This window comes from Chaetodon trifascialis, chromosome 13, assembly GCF_039877785.1.
Source record: "Chaetodon trifascialis isolate fChaTrf1 chromosome 13, fChaTrf1.hap1, whole genome shotgun sequence".
NCBI classification, from domain to species: Eukaryota; Metazoa; Chordata; class Actinopteri; order Chaetodontiformes; family Chaetodontidae; genus Chaetodon; species Chaetodon trifascialis.
In genome coordinates this window covers 16,692,047-16,717,401 of record NC_092068.1, presented here as the reverse complement: position 1 = coordinate 16,717,401, position 25,355 = coordinate 16,692,047, and positions in this window count along the sequence as shown.

Here is a 25,355-nt window from a genome sequence, read left to right as displayed (position 1 = left end):
CTCTTTAAGACAAAGGGTAATAAAGCTATAAATTGTGTGGTCTGCGGAAGGTATGGACATTCTGTCTGGGAGACGCTGTAAGAACTGCCATAAAGCACCCTCAAAGTCATAGCTGAAGATTTACAGTTATTTAACATCCTCCTCTTCCCCTAAATCACAGTGATAAGAGAATTAAGTGATAGCTATAGGTTCTTTGTCCTTAGTCTATTGATTTTCTTCGCCCCTCAGAAGGATCCTGAACATTATAATTATTGAGCCCTGCAGTTTGATGCAGGTTTACAGAGTAGGAGAGGCGCCCTCAGTTCGATTCTAACACAGTTAAAACAAAAGGCACCCGTTTTTCAATTTAGTAATGGGCTTCCAATTATGCTTCATTTACCTTGTTTGGCCAGAAAATGGTTTTTCTAGGCCTCTGTGCTATAAACAGCTTCTTTGTGTGGTGACAAAACCGCAGTAACAGCTCTATTTATGTTGAATGCAGGGCCCCGATTCTTCAGCAATCCTTCAGCCGCGTGGATAGAAGGATTTTGTCACACGGTTTCATCATTAAGGACATATCTCTGCTGCATATCCGACATCAACAGAGCATCTCCATTAAAATCAAGATCAACTGACAAGTGCTGCTGTTTATCCCTGCATTATGAAAGCTTTGCCTTCACTATAAACCTTTGGCCTGAAGACAGAACGTAATCCTGTTCTTCTGCCTGTGTGTGTGATATATGCTTGAACAAGGCACCTGAAACAGCAGGTCATCAATACATGCAATCCACAGCAGACCTCTAAACTGATCGAGAACAGGAGAATTCAGAATTATTTCTCCTGTGGCGATAAATAAACAAAACACTTGTGTCTGTACGTGCATGTGTGTACTTGAATATATGGCATTTATGTCATTTTGGGAGCCTTGATCTGCCCACTTTGTCATTTTAACTGTAACACTCACTCAGTTTTGTAAAATGCGATGTTCAACCAAGCCTTAAATTACCTGCTGCACAGGGTAATACAGACTCCCCAATTAAGAAGTCATGTCAACTTCGGCATTGTGAGAAAACAAAGCAGGGACACTCAGGAGGTTTTATGTTAACCTTGATGGACTATCTAGCCTGAGCAGGAAGAAATAAAGAAAAGCAGCAAATGGCTCCTTCTAAAGGTAAGAAAATGTCATGTTTGTTGTGTGCAAGCACCTCTGAAAATATGTATAAAAGGGCAAACTAGATAACAGGTTTTCTCATGTTCCTCCAACTTCAGTTTGGTAATTTAGAAAAAAAAAATTGTATGATAAAGTATGATGGTAAAAAAAAAAAAAAATTAAAAGTATGAAATGAAACATTTTCCTCAAAGTGACGATTTCACTCACCGTGGATAATATTGTTTGTCACCTTAAAGAGCATACATTTGCAAATGTTAATCACTGTCATTTCTCAGGTTTGTGAGAGACCAGAGGCAGCCTGTTCCAAATAAAGGAAAACACCAGCATTTGATATTTTTTTGTGTTTGGTTTCGCTAAGCAACAACAAGCAACAAGCCCTCATACCTCAAAGATAAAATAATTTGGTTCTCACTGCTTTCCAAGAACATCCATTCGACCATTGCAAAAAACACTCATATGACCGTTTCTGATCTACCGTCTCTGTGATTAAAGCTGCGCTAATCAATATTTCTACATTAACACTGAATAAAATTATTAAGTGTTACTTAAACAGGGTCCATCAGTAACGAACCCACACAGGATTATACAGGAGATTTACTGTTTTGGTTCAATCTTTATCTGATGGATCCTTTTCCAGCAGCAGAAGCTGTTTTCAGCAAAAAAAAAAAAAAAAACCTCTGATAAACTGAGTGTATAGTACCCACCCAGCACTAAACAGAAGACAAAGTTATTAACTAGCTGGTGAACATAGTGGAGCATTTAGCACCTGAGGAGTCTGATATTTCCATTCGGAGTTGGAAAAAAAAAACAGAGTTAAAAGTTGAATGAAAATTGGATTTCCAGAGACACGAATGCTGAAGTTGCTCCTTATTGGCTGGATGTGTAAATAGGCACATGCACCATATTCACTTGTAAAGTCATAAAATGTTTGTAACTTGATACGCTATGTTTATGTCACTTAACACAGGTTTAAGGTGTGGCTAAGTTTAGGCAACTAAAACAGCTTGGTTAAGGTAAGAAAGAGACTGTGGTCATGGTTTAAAGAAAGCTGTATTGACTGTTGGTAAGAGATGGACTGTGCAGCCTCTGGTGTCAAACACTCCATTTAAGAGGTTTAGTGGCAACAATGTGACACTGCTTCTGTCTTCGTGGCAAATTCTGTAGATCTCGTGCTGACGTCAGTCTCAAACTAGCAAATAGGCGTCCACATGTATGTTCTATAAAGTATGCACACATACACACTCTCCCTCTCTTTTTTCATTTTCTTTCTCTCACAGAAACACAAACACACACACACACACACACACACACACACACACACACACACACACACACACACACACACACACATACCTACGCACCCCTCAGGCGCCACACAGGGCCACAGCCTCACTTACCGCTGCCTGACAGTTGGCTTCTTAACAAAGACGCAGGGAATATAATTAAATCATTTACCTTTGATACCCAGCCAGCTTTGTAATTAATTAATTCACCCAGGATGTGCAGGAATTGCCTTCACCAAGAGACACGGGAGGAAGAAAAAAAGTCATTCCGCATACTTTGCGGGAAAAACCAACACTGCGCCCTCCCTTTCTTTCCCACTCGTCCACCTTGCTGCAGCAGCGTCCTCAGAGACGGGGAGTGAAGAAGAGCTTTTCTAGTTGAAATAATGACCCTGTGCTGATGTTTAGGCCTCATCAGCCGGAGTGCCTGAGGCCAGATCAGGCTGTTTCAGGAGGACAGGCCTTCCTTACACATCCCTTTCATTTGGTCTGACCTTTGCGGTGCCTGTGATGTGGGAAGGTGATTGCTGTCAGCATCATCAGTGTCACATGGCACCAGAAATAGCCTCTGTGGAGATCAGCAGTACCTTTGGAAGAGCAGGCTATCATGAGCGGCACAGATTATGATGTAAAATCCAAATATCATGTCGAATGCTGCAAAGCCTTAGGAAACAGACACAAACATTAGTGACATTATGTCTACATGGCACTGCCATGAGTCACATATAATTATCATTAATACTATCATTAAGTTATTTGGACTATACAAACCTATTGTGTGCTGTGTCTGCCAGTGTGTTTTGTGTGCGGTTAGATTAAGCAAATAAACCTTGGTGGCGGGAATAAGAAAGGTTTTTGTAGGGTGTTCTTTGGGCTCTCTGTTAGTTGTTTGCCTTGGGTGTGTTTCTACTGAAATGATTATCACATTTTTGCATTGGATCTGAGTCAGAGTACCTCCGTGGCACTCTGTGGCTGTAAGACGCTCAGAAGGCAGCCTGGAGCAAATTCTTCATTGTCATCATTTTGCCTTTCCAAGAACATCAAGCATTTGAATCAATGAGCTTTCATCAGCTATCTAATTTTTTACCCCTCCATATCGCTTAGCTACTGCACTGCCAGTCAAACAGAAAAAATACAGCAGTGTTGTTTTCATTATTTTCTCTCTCTCTCTCTCTCTCTCTCTCTCTCTCTCTCTCTCTCTCTCTCTCTCTCTCTCTCTCTCAGTTTGTAAATTACTACCGCGGCAAAGTTAAAAGCATCTGAAAACCACTTCTGTAAATTATTGTCGATAAATTGTAATGAATCATATGGACGTGCAAGAAGTTTGATTTATAATTTGGGGCTGACGACTTGAAGATATATTGCCATGAGAGCTGCTGGGAGGATTCAGCGGTCGCTGTAGGCACATCCATCATTCTATACTGAAGCCATTTTTTAGTTTGTACCACTATTAGGTCTTGTACTGTTCTACCTATAATAGGACCATATACTGCCTCCTGACTGTCAGCCGTTGTACCTAAAACTGCCTTATATTGTGCGTTTTTCTGTTATTGTTTCTCATCAGCTGAAGATATTAATGCATACGTAACAACTATCATCTCTCTTTTTCCAAAGCTGAGCAAAACTTCATCTACTGATGATGACTACAAGATGAGATTGAAGACTAACCCTCTTTCCTTTGATTTGTTGAAAATACTCTTCCAGCAGTATGCAGACTGAAAGCTCACATTATATCCCATTTTAACATTGCTGTATGCACATTTAAGGATATATTTTAAGTGTGTGTGCATGCATTTCTAAACATTGATGAATGCAGAAAAGATCTATAGTGTGCAAAGCAAATAAAAGTTAATGGATGATGGATAGCATCTGATGATATCATTATGGTCACTAATGAAGGTAGAAGTACTTAGATCCTTTACTTACTGTCAGTAAATGTACCACAACAGTTCCACCTCTGATAATCACATATATGGATATATTTCAAGTTCTTAACAATCTATAAAACACTTTAAACCGACAGAGTCATGAATAATTAGCAGCGACTATGAGGTGGTACCATGCTAGCATGACAGCCAGCGACCTGGAGAACTCTGCACAAGACGCTGTTTTATTGATCTTTGACTTTATTCTCTTTGTTTGATTACGGTTGAACCGTAAGAGCTACAAGCATTTGTCTCTCAGAAGAGTACACATTCCTCCACACAAGCCTCCAGGTCGAGATATTGCATGTATTAGATGGTTAAGAACGAGGGCTTTCATGTCCTGTGGCCATGAGCAGACCAAGGACAGTCATGTGGTGACAGTATTTACATCCCTCTGAGATCTAAAGAGCATTTACCCAAACCATATGCTGCCTTCATAATGGTTAGTGATATTTGTGTGAACGCACTCAGCAATTAACGAAGGAGAAATGGGGCTGCCGTTAACCTCTGGGTATTCCTTGGATGTTAACACCCCTCTCCCTGAACCTCAATCCCTCCCTACTCCCCTCATGTAACTCTCCCTCCTCTCATCCCCCACCTCCATCCCTCTCCTTCCCCGTGCTCGGGGTCCAGTGGAAGTGATTTATCTTAGCGTGAAAAGACTTGTGATGACGCTGAGGCAGGAGGCCCCGGGCCCTTGGCATTGAATGCTTCGATGGCGTTTGCATGAAGTTCACGGCCCCGGAGCCACGATAAATGTCAAGTGCAACAAACGTCCTGTAAATAAGACAGAGCACTGCCAAAGCCACAGTCTGCTTATTGACTGCTCGAGCAGAAGTTGGTGTCTATGTGTATGTGTGTGTGTGTGAGTCAGTATATAAACCCAACCTTATTCTCTCTCAGAATAAAAAGCAACAAATCTTGGATTTCATAGACACAGGCTATACTCTCAGAGCGGTTATGAGCCTTCCTCTGCAGGGGTTTTATTCGACAGCAATGTAAAAGTGAGGAAATGTTGAAGGTGAAGACCATAAATGTGTCATTAAAGACTGTGTATTCTGAACATTGCTCAACACAAAATCTGCCTTGCTTCAATGTACATCCACAGGATGGCATTTGATTTTGATTGATATATGACAGGAAGCTGCTTGACATATTTTCGCTTTTCTTTCCTAGCTAGTGGCTACTTCATATCAAATTTCCCCTCTTTCACACTTGATTTGTGAGTATAATACACCTCTTTTCATCAATATGTTTTACAGAAACACCTGCAGTTTTAGGTCATGCTCAGTGCTGCCATCCAATGGATCCCAATTGGATTAAATGTAACTCAGTAGATGCAGAAAAGTGAGAAAAGGGCCCCTGACTTTTCTCTGAACTCACCCAGACATGCATTAAATTACAGTATTATAGGAGTAGAAATAAAGAAGCTTCTCAGATGCGATATTTGTTGAACAATGACTGTGTAGTATTTCCAATCCAGAACACGGTGCATACAGTAGGAACTGCATCTGCCTCTCTTTAGTGCAGGACACACATACTTCTGCCATGTGCTCACCCTTTCTGCACAAGCGCTTATGGCCTGAGGCCAAAAGACACATGTTGGCCTTGGCTATAACACACACCATTGCTGTTCTTTTATTAAGCAACACTCTCAGATAATGTCAGTCCACACTTCCCCAGCCTGTGTGTGCGTCTGTGTGTGTATGTGCGGCGCACCTTTAATTATAAAACTATGGCATGAAAAAACATCTAAAAATTGTTCTTCAAAAGGAGACACCTGGCAGAGATAGAGGCTGCCCCCCCCCCCCCCCCCCCGCGATGACAGGGTGCCTTTATTTAATTCCGAGATGTCATTTGAGGACTTGGCGAAGTCATCGTGGGACTCAAGCGCATACTTCAAAGTATCATTTCATTTGATCAACCTCTCCTACTTCAGGAATTTCCCTGTTGGTTGAAAATGAGGAACAGAGCAGGAACAGGGCTTCACGCTATTAGAGTTATCTGGGGAAGTACAGTCCTGCATATATCACCTCCGCCGGTGTCATCCCCAGTTGATAAACTGCATTTCCTGTCAGTGGAGGACACTGAAGGTTACAGCTGAGATTAAAAAGAACAAAACAACCTCCCAACTGGAGTGGTGACACATTCTACCCGCTCATTTTGATAATTCAGAGGGGAAAAAGTGGATGAACCCTTGATGAATCCTCCAGTGGTCCCTAAATATGGATGTAATGACAGCTTTTAACATATTTGAGACTTTCCACATGAGTGAGAGCATCCAAGCATGGCGACGTGTGCTTACGCACTTACATCTGACAGAAAACAGGCAGCAGTATGCAAACATTTGCCTACATGCACTCAGCTGATTAAACAGGCGCATAAATTATTGTTGCTTGTCATTTTTTTGATATAAACGCTCTGGGTTGTTCCTCCCTCTATTGAATTGACTCACAAACATCACCAGCAGCACTCAGGAGTTGGTTCTGCCCAGAGAGCATGGCCTGCTGTATATCCAACGCTCAACAGTGACCATAAGCTGCGTTTGTTCCCCAGCTCCAGACACACTGAGGCAATTTATGAGCCTCTGGCTGCAAGCTGATTAGAGCAGTGCTTGTAAAATGTATTTTGGCATGTATGCAGGGTTTTACTGGCGCTCTCCCTGTCACACATCACCCATACATCAGCACTGAAAGAGAGAGGTAAAACAAGAGCAGCAGAGGGAGGGTGGCGGTGGCGGTGCTGAGGGAGGGCATTGTTTAATCCTCAAAAGCCTCCATTTTGGAAATGGTTTCCCTCAAACTGTCAACACCCCATATTTTTTAGGGACAAACACTAGATGAGGCCTGAAATTATCTTTTACCTTCACTGTCCTTCGTGTTCAGTTTTAAATACTGCGATGTTTATTGCTAGCATGTGTTCTGATGTTTAGATCGGACATTTCTAAAATATGGCTCTTAAAGGCCCAGTGTGTAGGATTTAGTGGCATCTTGTGGTGAGGTTGCAGATTGCACACAACTGAATACCCCTCGCCTCACCCTGTCCTTTCCAAGTGGACGGAGGAGGTCGCAAATCTCTGGGTTACTGTAGAAACATGGCGGACTCCATGGAAAAGAACCCGCTCCCTCTGTAGATAAGAAGGGCTCGTTCTAAAGTAAATCACAATGATTCTTATTTTCAGGTGATAAGACACTAATGACAAAAATATTCTGTTCCACTTCTGCCATATTCTGCCAATAGATCCCTCTATACTTACACAATGGTCCTTAAAACATCCCAAATTACTTTATAGCCCTCCGTAAAAATTTTCAAAGTTTCCTATTCTCAGTAAAATCTCTTTGAAATCACATCTTCCTCAACAAATATTCTGCAGATTTTCAACCAGACAACACAAAGGCATGCGCAGCCTGGCCTCTATCCAAAACCTGTCTGAGCTCCTCAGGAAGTATCCATGAGCTCTGCTACCTGTCACCCAACTTTCAGCATGATTTGTGACAGCACCGTCTGACCAGAACAATTGCATTAACAAGCGCCGGAAGGCCCTGGCTGTCAGGCTCCGCTGATACCATGTGAGATCTTTATTAAATTACAATTATGAGACGACAAATCCTCTCATTGTTCCACCTTATGGACCGTGCTTGGACACGTGCCACTGTCACATGAGCGCAGACTGAGTCATTTCTCAGGAACAGGTCTTTACCCCTCTGGTGTCCTGTCCTCCATAGGAACAAAGCTCCTGGGAGAAATGAAGTGACTGCATGCTATGTTTAACACAATTAGATTTGTAAGAGAAGCTAATTCATTTTCTTAGACAAAAAACATACTTTTGTGGCACCACTGTGTTGTAGGCTGCTTATTTTTGGTAGTTTTACTTTCAGCCATTTAGGTGAAGTAATTCCAGTCCTGGCTCACTGGCCTTGTGGGGCACTTGATGAACCAAGTTATCATTAGCAGTATTAGAAACACCTGTGCTTCTCCTGCTGCCAAGTCAAAATGTCTGCTGTGAAAAGGGTTTGTTTCACGGGCTACAAGCATGCTTCTATGCCAGGTCTTTCTAAAGAGAAAAACTGTGTGCGTGGCACGAATGAAGGGAGGACAAATGTGAACCAGTGCTGCGCTGAGAACCTATCAAACGTGTAGAAATCAAGCCTTTAAGATGTCCTGCTGATTGAACATGAGAGAAAGTAGATGGTAAGTGACTGCCTGCATGTTGTAACGCTACCTACAGCTAATTAGCTTCTTTAGCCCATTAAAACAAATCTTAGAGGGCATAGAGACACAAGAAGGACACTAGTTAATTTAATGTTGTTTCAGTCTGTATGACAAATTTTGCCATCTGCTTTTTTAGCCACACACTAAAACCTGAACTGCCTACGCTGAAAGCCAGACAGCCTCTATCACCACCATCCTTGGAGGACGTGGCGTTGCATGAGTGAGTCCAGTCCAGCAGCCATGGGTGAGTCAAATCTGTCTCCCCCTGAGGTCAAGCAAACAGGACAAACAGGAACATCCTATCAAGGTTACGGGTACGTAAAATGGAAGATAGACCAAGTTTCCCACAGTACTGTAACATCTCACCGTGTAACGGAAGTGTAAATACTTTAGTTGCATCCTTTATTTTATAGGCTAAAGAAGCTAGTTGGCTAGCTACCAAGAAGAAGAAGAAGAAATGTACTTTTATTATCACATCACACACATGCACAATTACATGCACTCGCTATGCTTCTCGTGAAATTATTTTCTCCCTGTTTAACCCATCCTTGGTCCGTACTTCCTCCGCGGCAGACCAGGGGCGGTGGGCTGCCAGCCGACAGTGGCGCCCGGGGACCCAGCTCTCTTCGTCACCATTGGTCAGGTGGTGATCTTCCTGCATGTTTTTAGTGGGGGTATATTTTATGGAGGGTACATACATGGGAGAACATGCAAACTCCACACAGAAAGGCTCCTTTTTCCTCGAGCAGCAGGCACCGAAGGCATGGTGAAGGACACGTCACCAGCGCCCACAGCGGGAATCGAACCGGGACCTTCTAGCTGTGAAGCGACAGTGTTTCCACCGTTCCACTGTGCCACAGCCAGCTCAAAGTTTCAATGGGCTATTCCCAACTCTTTAATGTCTGTGTTTCATGAATTCGGGTTTTTAACATGAATAGAAGTTGACACACAGTTGACTTAAAAAACAAAAGGGAAGTTCTCACACATGTTCGGCATGCAACAGTCCTGCTGATGAAATTCAAAGCTAGACTCTGAGGTGTTCATTAGCAATATTGTCAAGCATGTCTGCTAGGAAGCAAATAAACAGTTACTCCGACCAAACTACCTCGGTGCATTAGCATTATTTATGACCCACGTGTAAATATAAATTGAGGTGAATAGGAAATGAAGTCCTCTCTGGGGTGTCATTCACGTCATGCTGGCAAGCAGTAATTCTCAGATGTAAAAACAGTACATTCTGCATATGATAATGCTTTTGTTGGATAAAATATGCCTGATACTTGGCATGTGTGTGGGCTTAGACAATCACATATGCAGAGAAGCAGCAAGCGCTCCGGAAGGATCAATAAAGTGCGTAGGATTTGGGATTTATGATGACATCCTATCGATCAATTAGGTGCTGACTGTTTGAGGCACTCAGAGGTGCCAATGGGTATTATAACTAAATGAGAGCTTAGACAGAATTACTGTATAACAGAAGATAAACTACAGCATTTCACTCTGACAATTACTGTCGCACCTTTTCAGAGGCTTATGAGTGTAGACAAAGACAAAGTGAGTGTGATCCAGCACTGTCTGCTGATGGACAAAGTCACTTTGTTGCGTCTCCATAAGTCAAAAGCTGTTAGCTTAGTAAAATTGGTTTAAATGTAATGAGTCAAAGCTGGATCTAAAGGCAAGAATAATCCATTAAACCTGGAAAAAAAAACTCTTCTGGAAATCTCTTAAACATCAAACGTGCATGTCAAATATATAATAACAGCCTATGTTGCATAATGCGCATACCTTGATTTCTGTTCTGTGATGCTTTGTAGGTTTTCTGTCACAGTATTTCCACTCATCTCCAAGAACACATCTACAAATGTTTGAGAGAGGGCCAGAATGAGATAGACAGAGATAAAAAACCTTCCTCCCGTGACTTCTCGGGGGGGAATGGAGTCATTTAGTAGATTTCTCTCCATGTGCCTATCACTCAAACCGAGCTGCTTTCACCACACAGCTGATAATCATACATATTCTATGCGCCAGAGCGCCATAAATCTCTGTCCCTGTTTCATCCCTCCGTCATTCATCAATCACGCAGGGAGCAGGATGAAACACCGCCTGCTGGAAAATATATCATATTAGTACCAGGGATGTTTACCAAGATAATGTGAGACAACAGCAGAGGGTGAAATATAGTAGCACTGCATTCCTTAAATTAAAACCACTCCTCCTACCCTTCAGACCACCCTCCCCTGTGGGAGACTGTCTCATGTCTACAAGGAGTCCTGAGGACTCTGCCCATGTGTCCTTACCCTTCTCTCACCTTGATTTGTTACTAACTTTGGAAAGGAGGCGACACACTCAACCAAAGAGAGCTGAAGCAGCTGGTGTAGCGCAGGGTTCACCACAGGTGCACAATATGCACATTGCGTGTTGTGTTGAATGGGCCTTGCATATACTGGACATAAAGACATGGAAGCATTAGGTCTATATTTTTAAATAACAGTAACCGTTATGGTGGTAGATGCACAACTTTTTTTAAGATTAGATTTAAAACACCTCAATTAAAATCACAGTGATGTCATTTCTATCTATTCTGTGGCCACTTGCCAGACGCCCAATCCAGAGCACAGCGGGTTACAATAAACTAAGGATCAGAAATTAATTGGGCTTGATAGAGCCAATATTGATTTATGATAGAAAGTCTTGACTGGCCCAGATTCTGATCAGCAGATATCCCTCCTCAATATTCCAGCAATTATTCATCATTGTGTGAACAGACCTTTGATACTGCACATCTATATTTCACTCTTCTTTCTTTTCTTCCATTTTCTATATTGCTCCCTTGATGATTTTTTTTTTCATGGTCAAATATCTTCAATCTATAGTTTCATAGAGTTTTGACTTGCTGCCATGTTATTATTGAATAAGATAAGAAGTCTGTCAGTGTTGAACTGCAGTTGAGTTACTTGCCCATGTGCCACTTGGAGCTCCAATGCCCCCATTGTGTGTGTTACCATTGTAATTTGTCCCAGTGGCCAAATGTGGTACTGCAGCACACTGTATGTAGCGCACTGCAGATTATCAGTGTGAATCTGTAAACCTGTAGACACTACACCTTGATTCACTCACAAGCACAAGTAATTATAGTTTTCTGAATTTTCAAACCATGCACCTTAATATACATCTGTGGTGACAACTTGAAGCTTGCTTCAAAGATGAACTAAAATTGACATTAACAACACATCACTGACTAAAGGCGACGAGTTAGTACACCATGTCCCCATAGAGAAGACAAAAGTGTTCGCAGCTGTTCAGAGCAGTCACACTGGAAGGCAAAGGGAAAAGGGCCAACCATCGTAGACAGGAGCAGGATGTGATAATGGTTTAGAGATGGGGAAAATGGCCTAAACCTTAAGGCAGTTTTTTCTGGAAGGCATTTATGATGCTGCGTTCCAGAAATAGTAAAAAATGAAAGAGACCTTGACAGATAAGGTCAAACCCTGCTTACTCGCTCACCTCAGCACACCTGGCCAATCGCTGCGTGGAGGAAATGTTTGTCGGATTGTCCTTTTCAAAAAGTTGCAGAAATTGTAGGACAGAGGGATTTTAAGCATCAAGCACTTCAGTTGGAGCGTACCAACACCATCAGCGTTTCTGTAACCTGGAACACTACATTTGTGTTGTGCAGAGAGGATAATAAGTTTACATACTGTAGTACATACTGTACATGCAGGCAGTGTATCTGTCAGTATGATATCTAACATATTGATATTGAGTAATTATATTTTAATGGACTATGCTGGCTCTCAGGATGTATTCATTATCCCACCAGGAATTTCTCTCCCTATATTTAGTCCAGTGTGAGCACCGCGTTAGCAGTATCTTTCTCTTCACTTCAGTTGACAAATAAGTCAATGAAACTTACATTACACTGTATATTCTCTCGCATTAACAACACTTATGCTATTGAATTTCCATTGGCATGCTCTGACGGCATGTATCATTCTGAAAATCATTAGCAATTACCTCATGCTAATATCTCTTGTATATTATTCACCAATGGGGTAAAAGATGGGGTCCAACATCCTTTTACATCTGAGTACAAATGTAAAACTGGCTACACATTTACAGAAAGTTAAATACATGCATACATCCAATTATTTTTTTGTCATTTCTGCTTTTAAATTCTAAATAACTTGCCTCTTTGGTCCTCTACATTTTTGAGAATACCGGATTCTTTGGATATCTGTGTGCCTTTAAGCTTACCCAGGACAGTAAGCCACAGGCTGTGTGTAGTACTCCGCTCACCCTGAAGGCTTTTTCCCTCTCTAGTATTTCCCCTTTTAGATTAGAAATGTAATTTGGGGAGATGAATGCATTCTATTCCAGTTTGCTGTGATCAGGAGTACTGCTGCACGGAAAACAGCATTGCTTCCCGATTATTGAATTTTTATGGCCAGGTAATTAATTGCAGATTCCCTGTTTTGTTCTATTTCTTCCTCTCTGACATTTTAATTTCGACAAAAAGCCACGGTCTCCACACGGCCCTTCTCTGGAGATCCTAATGGTCTATAAAACATGATGACTTATAGATATGGCAGAGACTTCACTTCGCCAATGATTGTTTGAAACCTTGCTGATCACACAGAATTTAGTCCCCCCTCTTGCTTCCTCCCTCCCGCCATCTCATCCCTGCCTTTCCTTCCCAACCCCCTGAATTCATTTCTTGTCAATTAAACTGCAGCTACAGTGTCCCATTTGAAGAATAGGAATCTATCAATGTGTCATCGACCGGGAGTTCATTATTGGATGCGGCCTGGTAACTTTTCAAAAGCAGCATTCGGGCCATTATTCCTTAAAGACGATTGTCATTACTTGACCAGGCAGGCGAGTGTCCTTGGCTTGCATTGCAAGCACTGCATTTAAGGGCAAGGGAGAATCAATCGTAGCGGAGGGTGACAGACGCCATATCTCAAGGCAGACAGGTTTGAATGCTTATATCAAATCAGAATCCTTTGCTGGCACAGGGAACATTAGTTACCCTGGTGTCAGGAGCACATGTAGGCCACAGCCAGCCATCCAGGAAGAAAGAGGGAGAGGGCGGTTTGTTATTTTATGCAGGTCTGCTAAAGTGTCCTGAGATATTGATGAGCTACTGTAAAACATCATTCTTCTCTTTGCATAATAAAAGCATATTTAAAGCCTTGGCTTTTGCAATTTGTGTTTTATTTAATTCTTAAATAAAAAAAGATGTGGTTTTGTTTTTTATAAATGTAGTGGCAAGAACTGGATTGCAAATTACAAAAATCTTTCATAATAAATTGGTAAAATACTGCACATTATAATGCAAATTCAGCAAAATGATGCTAAGGCTATGGCTCATTACATTAGGTTCTGAACAGACCATATTAGCATTTAACAATAGACTCCCTATAACCGTAAGATGCAGAAGAAAGGTTGATATGAATGACTCTCATCCTTGGCCGAAACACTAATCTTTCTTGGGTTCCCTGCTCCTCTAATATATGTCCATGGGATAACTATCCAGGAGTGTTTATTTATCATCCCTCCTTTGCTCTTGCTTCTTTCTGCTGTCCCCTCGTCATGTTGCTTTTTTCTGCTGTGTAAGCATAAGTCCATGCAACATATCACTCCTGAAGCATACCCCCTCCTAACCTTCAAGAGTTCCCCCAGCACAATCTCTTCGGCTCTGTAATGGCTGATGCAGTTACCATATTTCAGCCCTAATTGGGTCGAAGCTACAGAGCCAATTTGGGAGGGTAGTTTGGAGGAGAGTTCCTCTGCGACATTGTTAGGCATTGGGATGTCTTCTGTGTTGCCAGGTGCAGATTGTAATTGCCACTGAATGAAAAGAGCACCCCAGCGCTGTGGGGCCGTTGTGGTTTGTTGGGGTTATGTGGGTGCTTTATCCACAGCAGTGTTTTCCTCAGTTTCAGCTCAATACGTCAATACAGACAAGATGAGATTGGGTGACTTGTCTTGTTTACATCTTTTAGGTTTGTTTTTGAGGAGTTCTGTTGCCCTGAGAGGATAGCGTTTGTTCTATGCGACCAACCTGCGCACTCATCAAAATGACATATTACTTCTCAAGCACTCACTGTATTCTATTTTCTGCCTACATCTGATTTTCTTCTGTGTAGCAAATGTGCTATCTCGTCCATGAAGCATTGCTCGGAGATGAAGATGCGTCTCACTGTCTGACCTTACATGCCGCTCCTCAGAGCCAGGATCTATGGCAGCCATTTTCTCTCTAGCCAGTCATGAAGAAGCAAGAGATGTAAATGTCAGTCTGTGTCTCCTTAACACTCAATAAAGGGCTGGGATTGGGCCCTCCGCTCCGCCAGTCGATTGGCCATCTAATGAGGAGAGGCCTTACCATAACTCTACAAGATTCACTACTGTTTGTGTTTCACCAGAGGCTCTAGCACAGTAATAATTCCAAGTGGATAAATGTTTTCCCGATAACAAGCTGAAATAACCTGTCGGGCTGAAGTTGATGTAGAAAAGAAGAATCACACAATTAGCGATCAGTGGGGATTTATCCTGGTTGAAGGAGACAGAGGGCAGGAGGAGCTTAGTCCTTTTCTCTGTCTGGCAAATATCAAGGCTACCTCACTCAGATGTGCTCTTTCTTCTGTATTTCCTCGGCCCGCGTGTCATCAGTCACCGCCTTTGCCTTTGTAGCAGCCCTCTGTGTTTTCACCTACAGTAAATGCCCCCTCACACTTGCATTTAACTTGTTAATGTAATTGAAGTCACTCTGAGGGAAGGCGTTATGGATGATGCTCTTGCAATGAGACAATGCTCCCTAATCTCCGTTTATCTAGAGGCTACTTCCCACCTTGAGAAAGAGAGCTAGCACGGGAATCCATTTAGATTTGTTGAAAAGATAATAATAAAGAAGGTTTTAAATTAAAGACATCAGTTATTTCAAATTATGCCAACGGGTCAATCTAAAACCACCTTTAACTGCACTGATTAAGCAAAAACAGACCAAACTGTCTTTTACAGCAGCTTATTTGAAATTTTGATTTCGTTTGTTAATTGGCACTTTCTCTGCAATAATTTTCAAATAAAGGGCTTATTTAAGTATCCTAAAAAGACAGAGATTACATTGTGTCAGACCATTATGCTTTTCCACACCTTATAATGTTACAAGGCACTCTAAAGTTGATTAATAGCAACCAATTTCGTCATAAAGAGGTAGGACTACTGTAGCTATTGTAATTAACCTTTAAATGTGATGGACTTTACCGTATATTGCCCATTTCTATTACTGACCCACATATATCACACCAGAATATGCAGCCTTACCTTGCATTCAAGGCCTCCCAGGAGCCTTGGCATACACTATTGTGTCCGATGACATCATATCCCCACGGGAGTGTGAATTATCTTGTTTTCGCCAGATCTCTCATATGTATTTTCTCTGCTGTTCTTGCACAAATGTATCATTTAAACCATTAGCGGCACCTAGCTCTTTCATTAGAATGAACTATATCATCCCCTCCCCAGAGGCACCCGCAAGCCACCGGACTGTGAGAATACATTTCACAGAGAAGGAATATTGAAGGCGGCAACATGCCTACGTAAAGTATTACTTAATTTATACTGCTAATGTATAACATTGATTCTCTGTGGGGAAAATAAAGGACAACATATTTTCAGAGCCCACATCATTAAGGTTTAATAATTTAGACCCAGTTAGCGTGATAATAAATATACTGGGGGAACTTAAGTGAGGGTTTTGGTGATGAATGCAATTAGAAAACGTTGCACTTACATAGAAGAGTAATATGAATGGGGTGTAGAAATTAATTGGAGTTGGAGCAATGGTGTTGCCTGCGGTGTTTCACAGGAGGGATAAAAAACAGCCTATTATTCCAAGAGCCCTATCCAGAATACTAACTATCCTCTGCACGCTGAGTTTCCTTATCGATATCTACATAACTAACAAATGGCTGGCCTAAAAAATGGCCTCCTGCCTCTTCTCTTTTCCAAATGTAGGTTTGCACTCTGAAATTAAAAGACGGTGATAATGTGCATTAGGAATTCTTGTGAAGTGTTTCATTTTATTGCTGTTTAGACGCATGGCTCTATACATCACCCGTCGTGGTTTTAGTACATCATTAGCTGGGAAATAATGGGATAACAGTCATTGCTGCAAAAGCAGATTCATCCCCTGCACATAGTATGCATCATCAGGACAAGCTCTACAGAACTGTTTGTTATATTGCACAATTCCAAGTCTCTATAATGAAGGTGCAGAAAAAATGAGGAGCAATGATTTAAGTCAAAGATGAAATTGAAATCTTAGGGTTTAACTCTCGCCCTTGTTGAAAAATGGTCAATACCATCCTTCTGTCTTTTAGACGAGTCATTAGAGTTCCATCCATACTGCAATTAATATCTACTTCCTATAATCATGTATTTGCATTTACAACAAATATCATTATGTTAAACAGGGATTAGAATTAATTGCTGTCTTGCAAATCTGATAAAGTTTGTAAAGTGACATGTTTTTGTGATAAAAGCGTTAAAAAACACTCATTACTATTACACAATGTGGTCCAAACTGTACATCTGATGGCTAAACAAATACTATTTGTTGTTGTCGTCCTGAAGCCGCTTCTTTCTCATTCCAAGCCAACCTCTGATGTTGCTGTCAGAAACATAAAAAGGCAACATATTAAGCATCTCTTAAGAAATCGCTTAAGTTATCTTATCTAAAGCTCTTTTCAAACAATCTAACTGCAATAAGACAGTTGTTCAGACTTCAGCTGGTTGTGGTAGCTGCCATCAAGTAGCAACACTGATGTACAAAGCTCATGGTACCCTTTTCTAACAAGGCATACCTTGTAAGGGGTTTAAAAGTTGTATCAAATTAAATCATTGATGACACTAAATTATGAATCATGGATTGGCCAAAAAAGCCCTTGAAAGGAGCATTTTTTGTGTTGCCAGGTTGTAAAGAATCTTGGCTGGTGTGTGTTGACCTATCTGCTTTGACTTTTTGGCTGCAGCGCCAAGTGATCAATAAGGATCAGTGTAAGATGCTATCCAAATCAGAGCTGTGGAGGAGCAATGTTGGCATTTCACAAAATGTTGCAGATTATCAGTATGAGTCGTCGTCTTCAGCTCGATTCCGTTCAGCTGCATGAAGCTGCATTCCTGCCCCTGAAATTGTTTGTTTACTCACTGAATAGTTCATACCAAACAAGCCCTTCCAAGGAGACTGAGGCATGAGGAGTGGTATGCATTTTGTAGCACTGATAATGCTCCAGTCAAAGACCTTGCTCTTCGGAGGAGAGCTTGCAGGTTTTTGAAGAGCTTTCCCAGAGCTAGTTTTTACACCCCACCGAAACATTAATGGTACGCCGCCCTTGAAAAATGAAAATCAAAGGTATCAAAAAGCTCCCAGGGATTAGAGCCGGGGAGTCTGATATCAAGCCCAGTTTACTCTTTATGATGTCATTTTCTTTTTATGGAGGAAGCAGGGGGTGAAAGCTCAAGGCAGATATGGGATTCAGGTTTGGGGGTAATCTCCCATATACCACAGTGCATAAATCTGCTCCATTGATCTCTAGAATCATGCTTCTATTGACAAGAGCGAGTCTCTCTTTTTGAAAAGTGATAACTGCATGGGGCAGTACCACTAAACATTTATGGATGTCAGTGCTGCCTTGGTCTGGGCCCCTGCTCTGTAATAGCTTTTAGCGTCATGTAACACTCCTGCGTGTGAGTGAATGCGCAAATGTGTCTGAGACCCTGCTGAGTAAGTTTACGCTAGCCGTTAATCATTGTCTGGGCCAGCTGGCTGTAGCCACTGGGCAGGTGGGCCTGTCAGGTTGGCAGCCTCAATCATGCAGAACTGAAACTGGAGCCCCTGGGCCCTCAGGGACGGCCATGCCCTTGGTGTCTCTGAAGTCCCGCGTCAACTGGTGCTTACCAAGTGCTATTTTGACTGATACTTTAGATTACAATCCAGTGTGTTGAACCTGCCCAAGAGCGGAAATTAAATCCCAATAAACAGACACATAAAATTGAAAAAGAGGACATGTTTTCATTATGTCTCTTGTTTCGTAACAGCAAAACATGAGTTGGATTAATTCACTAGCCTGTGGAATTGGATATATTTCTCTATACTGTGACTTTAAAAGGAAACTCTGGCTATTACCCTCATATTTCTGTCTATTATGACAGCCAGTCATGATAAGATTTTCTCCAGTGTACAGGTTTTGTACTCTACCAACAATGCTGATCAGGGAGCTTGAGCTTCCCACAGCTCTCCAAAAAAATCCAGTTCAGGATGAATCATCACAAGCACCTGTCTTTGAGTCTGACTGAATGCAGAAAACAGGAAACACAGGAAAATCCTGTAGCTGTTGTAGCAAACCTACTTCCTGGTCAACTTGCCAACTGATCCACCTGATTTCACGCATGCGTGAGGTTATCGGCTCGCATTCACGAGGTTCCTAGCAAACACAACAGTGGTTTGCATCCGCATTGCAGAAGTGAAATCACCAGGAAAACACAGCGTTCACCGACTTCTGCTCAGCAATAAAGTTGTGGTTAGCTGCTTTACTGTACAACTGTTGTGCAGTCTGCTACAAGCGTTACAGGGATTTCACGGGGACTATCTTTATGTTCTTACTTTTACTCAAAGTGTCTGAGATGAAAAGCTGTGGGAAGCTTGAGCTCAGCATTGTTCTTGCCAAAGTCAGCATTTCCCAAATCGCTAAAATGAAGGCGGTGAGTAAAATGTCATTATGATCAATAATCGTAATGGGCGAAAAGGAAAAAAAAAGACTACATTTCCTGTTAAGATACAAGGCTGCCAATTGGTTTGTTCAATATATTTACCTGCAAAGACTTTACTGTACCTAATACCACATTTCAAAAGATAATTTAGTATAATATGAATGTTAACCACCATGGCTCCACTTTAAACCATCAACCCATCACACACCCAAAGATCCTCATTTAAAGGTCTTGTTCTCAACCCTCCCTGACACCTAACTAGCTCATTGATAGACAGAGGGTCAGGGGTGTCGAGCATTTTCCACTGTAAGTTAACACTGAGCAGAGGGAGAGCACTATGCGACCTGTTCTTCCATCCATCGCCCTGAAGTGGCTCTGACAGGCAAGCATCTGTGCCCCCAGGAGCTGACAAGTGTCCTGTGAACCAAACAGGAATGCTGGGACCCCAGATTAGCACCATGGCCCACAATGAGGACGTTCTGTGGGCTGTGAGCTTGAAGACAGCTTGGAGCACTGGCGGTTAAAAATGGCCAGGGTTGGGTTCAATTACTGACTGTCCAGTGAAGGACTTTGATACACATCAGAGTCAAGCTGATAATGTTTTGTTGTTGACTGGGGATTAAACACTGCTGTTGTGGATGCTGATTTACTTATTATCCAAAGCTCAGGATGATGCTACTTAAAGGTCTTTGTCTAGTAGCTCTTTAGAAGCAGTTATTAGTCAGTTTTTCAGTCTGTGAAATGTCAAAGATTATCTGGGCTGTGTCACTTTAATAGAAATCAAATCAGTCATTAGAAGCCGTGTGAAATCAAGCAAATGAGTAAGTGGAGCAAGTACCAAAGTCCATGGACCACGTGTAAAAAAATCTGTGTAGATTCACGCCTAAAACTCTGTATGGACAGAAATACTTGGTCAGATTCCCAAACCCGGATGTACATCAGGTGCTGTTCTCTTAATGTCAGTCCTTGTGGAAGCAGCATGTGCAGCAGCGTCATTTCCACTCCCACAGTTAGCCATTAATAGACGTAGAAACACCCTTAATTGCCAGTTTTCATACTGATACTCGTGCCACTCATTAGACCTGTCAGCGAGTAGAACAGCAAAGAAGAAATACAAGTTCCCTGATTGTGTCGCATCGGTGAGGTTGTCCAACAGCACCAAAACAGCCGTCACTGTGTCACCAATAGCCATTATGTACGGCTGTGGCTATTTATAGCATCCATACCACAAACTCATCACACGTACATACATACATCATCGTTCTGATATCTGATATTGGTAGCGTGTTTCTGTATGTGGTTGTGTTTTCCACATGTTCTCTTAGCAATGCACTGAGCCTTCGGGGCCACCGTACAGACATCATTGTTCAGCATCCGATGGATGATCAATGATTTATTCTTATTGAAACAGACTTTATGAAATGTTTAAGTTTATTTAGTGAGCTTTAGAGGTGCTGGTAGGTGGATGTTTTTAACTTTGGGGAGAGCCAAGGTATCTATTCCCCCTACATGTGGTCTTTATGCTAAGCTATGCTAATTGCTTCTTATCTCTATCTTTGTATTCAAGTACAAGAGCGGTATTGACCTTCTCATGTAACTCTTGGCAAGAAAGCTAATTAATGTGTTTCCCAAAATGTCCAGCTATTCCTTTAAGCCACCCACGTGAGCACTTTGTAGCATTTGTGTGCCACCTCACAGTCCCACTTGACAGCTTCAGTAGATGTGTGCGCGCATAAGTACACAAAGCCTGTTGGGACCGATCACAAGATGAGTGACTAAAGTCAGCAATGAATTAGCAGCTCCAGTGTTCAGGGAGCATGTTGGTAGAGTTTATAAACGGCTTGAAAACAAACCAGCTTGGCCTTTCTTGAGTTTCACACGACCATCAAACTGTCAGGTCCGGGAACAGGCATCTACCCTTTAGTGTCTTCTCATCCCTTGCTGTGCCAGTAAATTCTATAAAGAGCAAAGACTTCTTTACTGCAATCTTTTAGTGTTGCACTGACAGCTATCACAGCCCTCCTCCTTCTCTCAACTTACATGCATATAATAGCTTCTCTTGTAAATCTTTAAGAGACATATTAATTAAACAGTCAGGGATGAGGTGACACACGCTCAGCACTCAGTGTAATTTTGGTTGAAAACACTCTAAAATAGATGGAAACAAAGTTGTGTATATTCCCCTGCACAGTTTGTTCCTTCACTCTCATTTCAGCATGAATGCTCTGCAGCTCACAGCAGTGATAACTCACCCGAGTCTTGATATCATCTCCCGAGCCCAGTTTCTCTGCAAAAGTTACAGAGAAATTTGTGATCCTGTGTAATGAGAGTTGAGGGTGCCACAAGAAATCAAAGCCATAAAGCGAGGTGCTGTAGATCATATTGACAACATACACACATGCACATTGCACACATATTCACGTCACTCACAGCTCCATTTCCAGTCCCTTGTTTAGAGCTGCGTTCCTGTGGGCAAGATTTATTAAAACACCCGTGACAACACGTCCTGCTTGGCCTTTAAGCCTACATAAGTGGTGCTGTGCTAAGGCCAGATGCTATTAATAGTTGGCATGGGAAAACATAAATTATTGCTCTCTTACCAAAAATGTCATTCAAGCCTTACCTCTACTTGTCAGGCTTGTCCTCTTGAACTGCCCTGTAAATCAAACCATATGTTCGACCTCAGGAAATATTCCAAATCTACGGGCTCAGCAATTGCCAAATCAACTTATCAATCAAACCCCACGCCTGTCAATTTGAGTCAGAGAGATACTGTTTTTTGTCCTCCTCGCTGACCTCTGTTCTGTAACTGGCATCCACTTTTCCAACTGTTTAATTAAGTCACTTTATGTCTAAGGCATTCATTTGCTGCCACATCCTGTTGTCCAGCCTGTTACAACATGAGTTAAAAACAGATACCCAGGAGTCTATTCTGAGCTGGGATGACCTGAGGTCAGTTGAGGATGAGTGAAAAGTGTGACGGAAAGGACTGGCATTGTGTGAACACCAGATCACCCTGCGAATAGCATGGCCTCGTGCAGCTGCAGCTCATACAGGCGGAACTTCAGAGATTACAGCGACCAAAAGCTGAAAGTCGAAGGTATATTTCAGCATAGATCAGCCAGTTTGTATGTTTTTATGAAGCTGAACTGTTATCAGATACTTTGTGGGGGACAGAAAAGCATGTAGCTATGCAATTAGCAATTAATCTAATTTGGTTGATACTGGTGGCATTATGTAGCTCATAAATCACACTGACCTACTTTACATTTTTTCCAATTATTATGACATACAAATAGTTTGTAACAGCTGTTTTTCACAATTTACTAATTTCTTGATGTTTTCAAAAGGTCATTTAACCCAGATTACAAAAAGATGGATTTTCTCACCTACCTCTGGTTGTCGCATGCTGTCTAACAGAGTAAACTGTTTTCCTTTTGGAGAAATTGATTGAGCCCAGACTTTTGAAAGTACAAATTCAATGTCAGTCAAAGTAGAATTTAACTTTTCTTGTCCACTCATAAACTTTTTACAGATCATCTCCATGCATCATGGGACAGCAAACACAGTATGTGAAGCACACAGTTATATAGAAACAAACAAATTGGACACATTTGGACAAGCAAACCCATTTTAATGTTTACTCTGCTGAAATTTATCGATATGTTACAGTGTCAGCATTATCTAGAACTAGAACTATGCCTTAAATTAGGCATACAACACATTTTTCTGATCTTATTCAAAATGTCACCTTTAACATAAAAAGTTTAAAATACATGGAACACATAGTCGATCTGAGCTTGCTGCAGGTTGCTGCACCCTTAAAATCATCAAGGTCAACTGTTTTAAAAGAGCCGAGCATGATCTTTTCCATGGGAAATGAGGGGTCGTTTTAAACGCAGTGAGCGCTGATGACACTCAGTGGAATTGTTTACCTAAATATGATTTAGTGATGAATGAACTCAAATGTGTCGTCGTCCTCCACTCCGCGTGTAAATCCTCTCGGCATCGCTGCGGAAGCGGTCACCAGGATACGAACGGATTCCCTCGCTGGCCTGCGAACATCTGCTGGGCCATTTAGCCAGCTAATAGATCAGCCTGGAAAGAGGGAGGGAGAGGGAGAGCAGAAGAGGTGCAGGTGTTCCAGGCCAGAGCCAGAAGACATCAAACCAAAAACCCAGGCCAAATCCACCAGAGCACAGGCTGAATGACTCACAGCCTCTCGCAGATAATAAAACAAGCATAAAGTTTGCTTAAGGTACAGGTGGGGGTATTTTGCACCATGCTCAAGAGAGACCAGGCACCGGCCCGGCACAGGGAGGAAGATAATTGGATGCATATGGGAGGAGGTAAATGAAAGAATTTTGAGAATATCTCCGTGGAATACCTAATGGGGATAGGACAGAAAGGGAAATTAAAAATTATTCGCAGCAGATGGACTGTTCTTTGAGTTTTTCAGGGAAATTTATTAGCGGCGTGAAAGAAATGTGTCTGTTTATTTTGTGCTGCCATGAAATGAATGACCTGCTGAGTTGTGCTTGTGTTAGTTTATGACTGCCTGGCCATTATTCATAATTTAGAATGCATTTGTTATCGATTCATGATTTAGAGTGATTTATTGGTGCTTGTCAGATTTCATTCAGAACTCCACCAGTTTTATTTCAGCAGCAGGCCCAGAGTTTATGAAAAATCTAAACAAAGTTGGGCGATGTGTGGATACAGTTTCATTTGTACATTATTACATAACAGCCTTGGCTGGATTCAAATGGTGCCTCGCTGTAATTCATTTGTTCCTGTTATTTCCTCATCGCCAACAACAATAAAATGAAATGTTCTAGAATAAAATATCAGTCAAGAAACACTTTGTAATGGAAATGCTGATGGGAAAACGTCAAAATCCCTCCAAGTTCAGACAGTGTTTAAAGTTCAGTGTGGTCAGGTAGGAACATAATATTAACATATGATCAGGAACAGCAGTTAGGTTAGGTTATGCGTCTCTCTCTAGAGGATTTGTTAGGAAGCTGTTTTGTTCCTACAGCAAACATCATTAAATCTACTGCCTCTGGACGTCTGGGAACATAAAGGTTAGCACTGATATTAGCCCAACATATGGTTCAAATTTGGAAGAAATATCTCAGGATTAAAAGTCTCAAAATGTAAAAGGGGTCAGCTTAACTTTCCATAACATGGCTTTTTTTTATGGTTTTCACTTTCACATCAGTTCTGTGTTTTTCCTCATGAAGATGAACATGAACAAATCCCGTCACTGATGCAAATCAGTTGATATCAGGCTCAGCCAATATCATCAAACTGCACATTCAGACTTCAACCTGCACCAACTCTTGGCAAGAAAAGTAAAAGCAGCAGCAGTTTAGAGCTGTAGCTGTACAATGGATGTTTTGTTTTTTTAAATGGCTGCTGTTTTTCTAAGTCTGTGCTTTTGGAATTGTACGTTTTACATTTTGAGTCTGCAAAATGTTTTGTTAACTGGGCCACTTTGTCTGCCTTTATACGTCTCTGAGCTTCATGCTAATCCCAGGTCAAAGAGGTTAAGAAATGTAAATAAAGGCTAAATCTTTCTCTAAAGTCTAACATTTTGTGTTAAGTGTAGTTCCCTTTGCATATTTAAAAGTCCTGCACTCCTCTCACACAGGTGTTTTGCCTAATTTTGCCTAATTATACTTATACTGAAGTAAAACCACACAAAAGATTGCTTGCAGGTTGCTTCTTTCCTATAGGTGCACAGGTGTCAGACTGCTCTAACGGGCCTTTTTCACAGCAGACATTTTGACTTGTCATAGTAGGCGAAGCACCGGTGTCACTCATAACATTAACGATGGCTCTGTTCCATTCCAGTTCCCAGTAAGTCGTGATAGTGAGCCAGCATGCTTAATACCAGAAACCTGAAACTGAAGCAACTATAGTAAATGGAATTCAGTCATCACTCATTTTATTATTCACACCCGTGCACTTGCTGCTGTGGCATGTCAAAATGTCTTCAATTAAAAGACACCT